The sequence below is a fragment of the Heterocephalus glaber genome, unplaced genomic scaffold (genome assembly GCF_053883595.1).
Source record: "Heterocephalus glaber isolate CG9 unplaced genomic scaffold, H.glaber_assembly_v1.0 deba00001509, whole genome shotgun sequence".
In the NCBI taxonomy this organism is placed as follows: domain Eukaryota; kingdom Metazoa; phylum Chordata; class Mammalia; order Rodentia; family Bathyergidae; genus Heterocephalus; species Heterocephalus glaber.
The window spans coordinates 10,510,803-10,514,001 of record NW_028258325.1 but is presented as its reverse complement, the minus strand read 5'-3'; positions in this window follow the sequence as shown (position 1 = coordinate 10,514,001).

Below are 3,199 nucleotides of genomic sequence, written 5' to 3'. Positions count from 1 at the left end.
TACCGGGGATCGAACTCCGGTCCTCGCGCTTGCGAGGCAGGCGGCAGAACCACTGAGCTAAATTATCGTCATTTTGAAGCTCAGTAAACTCAAGACAGGTAGTAAATTCACGGTCAGTCTCGCTTAGGGACAGATGCAATAGCCAGGAGACGATCAGTGTAGGGTCCGGGTTAACACGTTCACAGTGGGCCTATGAGGTGACTGTCCCTGCGGTTAGCTTGGACCACAGCATGGGACAGTCTGCGGCTTGAGGGGGCAGGGACGTATTTAAATGCAGGAACAAATTAGCCAAACTCCAAAATGTCTCTCGAATTAGCCAAAATTGATTAAAATATTTGGCATCCTTTTCAAAAAGAAGCAATACCGCCACAGAAATCCCCGGAGGCAAAGGCTAAAGAGAAATTGAGGAAAATGTGCACCATTCACCACACAATCCTATCGTATTCTTGGTCCAAAAACTTCTGCATTGCAAAGAAAAGCCCAAATACCAAAAGAGTAATGGACAAAGCTGAGAACAGATATGCACAGAAGAAAGAAAAGGCTGTCTGCCGCGTGGATGATTCCCAACTTCATCCATAAAGAGAAACACATGAAGTAACACCCCAGATTCCTTCCCCCCATTTCTCAGGGGCAGATCTTTCTGTTGAGTTCTGCAAGGTTGTGCACTGGGCAGATGGTGAAGGGAAGGGCACTTCCCCCTCCTAGGGCTGAGTTGAGGGAGCCCACCCTCCTCTGAGAGCAGGGAGGCTGGTTGGTGACCAGGAGGCCCAGAGAGACCCAAAGGGGAGGGAGGGACAGGCAGGGAAAGAGAGGCAGGGAAAGAGGGGGGGGGGCATCCCCGAGGGATGGAAGGCGCCTGGAGAAAGGGGAAGGGGGCGAGGTGTGGCAGAAAAGACCGAGAAGTCACTGAGGGAACCCGAAGAGGACTTGAAGGCCCTGCACTGCCCTGTGGGCCTCTCCGAGAACAGAGAAACCCACCCGACGAGAAGCGCAGAGTGCCAGGCCTGGCAGAGAGGCCACGATGGCCAAATATCAGGACTTGGGCGCCAGGGCGAGGGAGAAAAAAGGGGCCTCCAGTGCTTTGGCCTGGGGTTCTGCAGATGCTCCTAGGGTGGTGCTGGAGCTCAGGTGGGTGGAGCAGAGTGAATTCCCCTGCTCTACCTGTGCTAGTTACCTAGAAAGCTGAAGTATCTGCGTGCTTAGTTGAGATTTTCGAACAAAATGTTTGAAGTGTGACTTGCTTCCTGATTGCTTCTGGTAGAATGAGAAAGGGAATAAATTGAAGGAAGTGCTAAAAATGGAAAGAGGATCTGATGATTTGGGAAATTCCGAATACAGACGCTAGGTTTAACCCCTGAGTACTGGTCCGATGACTAGGTCGTTAAATGAATTGGTCGCTAAATGAGAAATTCTGTACAGTATTACAATACTTGGCACAAAGAAATGGACAAGGGAAACTCCAACTTGATGACTTTGCTGTTATTTGCACGATTCTTTTAGTGTTTTTTGTTTTTGTTGGCTCTTTGAGATAGGGTATCCCTATGTAGTCCAGGCTGGCCTCGAACTCACAGGGATCCTCCTGCCTCCATCTCCCAAGTGTGCATAATCTTACATGCAGTACTGTAATGTATAACAGAACATAAACCTACAGAACTGTACTGAACAGCACAATCAGCAAAAATAACAGCACTGTGTAAACAAAGTACACTGTACAAAAAGACACAGGCTCAACAAGATGTACAGAACTGTGGGAAAAAAAGGACAGATTGTAAGTGACCACTGAGTTGTAATTCAGAACAGTCATTAAACAGGTAGGTCGTTAAACGAGGAGAGTCTGTTTTCTGTTTGGAAAAGATGCTAAAGTTAAGAGACCAACAATGAGGAGTACATGCACGAGAGAAAGCCAATGATGTGGTCGGACATCCTTCTTTTTAAAAATTCATTTTTGTAAAAGATTTAAATTGTGGTTAAACAGCAAAATTTATCTTCTTAATCATTTGTAAGCGTGCACAGCTTTTTGCTAGTGCTTGGGAAGTTTACAGTTAAGGCATTCAATCACCCAGGGGGTTCTGGGGTGAGGTGTGTGACCCATGCATCTCCTCAGTCAACTCAGGAGAAGCCAAAAATAGCTGGGCTTATTAAGGAAAGATTTACGGAGGAGCTACTCCTCTAACAGAGCGAATCCTTGTTACTCACCAGGCCTTTAAGACTTATGTTAAGAAACAGTGAGGATGAAATGGAAGGCTGCCAGGTTACTGAAATTTTACTGGCAGGAAACAGGCTGATGAAATCAGTGAGACATGCTAGTGTTGTTCTAAAAAGGATGGTTCAGAGAGTGGAGCCACAGCTATAGAGAGCAGACAGAAACCACACAATATCATTCCCAGGCTTTGAAACCCAGTGAAGTTCACCCAGTCGGACTTTGAAAGTGATGGTTTGGTGACTCCTTTTTGTCCTTCATTTTCTCCTTTTGAATGAGAATTTCGATGGTAATCCTATACCTGTTCCACTGTTTTGGAGCTCAGGACACGATTTCTAGTCTCCCACATCCACAGTTAAGAAAATTTTGCTCCAGAGCGGATTATACAGAGAACTAAACCCACATCTGATCTAGATGATTTATGTATGAGTTTTGTGTCTTTTGAACTGATGAGACTGAGATGAGATTTAGGACAAGTTGATGCTATAATGGGTTGAAAACTTTTGGGGATCTTGGGATGAGTGAATGCATTCATCCTGTGAGGTGACTATCTTTGGGAGCCAGAGACAGTCTGAATAACGGCCCCCGCCCCACGTCTACATCCTAATCCTTGAGTCCTGTGAATATGAGAAAATGGTAAGAGATTCTGCTGAAGAAACATGTATGAATGGACTTGAAACTGCCTGGTTGGACACAACTTATTAATCACAGCAAAAATAGCAGTGAGCAGCACTGTGTCAGTTCCCCCATACTCTGCCCCCATGGGATGCAAGGGTCAGATGTTACCCCTGCAAGCAGCGGATTGTTCTCAGGAAATGAGCTCCAATTTTTAAGACACTGTTTTTGTTTTTTGAGACAGGGTCTCACTCTGTAGTTCAGGCTGGCCCTGAACTCACCAGGTAGCCCAGGCTGGCCTGGAACTCTGTGATCCTCCTACCCCAGCCTCCCAAGTGCTGGAGTTACAGGCATAGGCCACCACCCTTGGCTGATCTTTGTTTT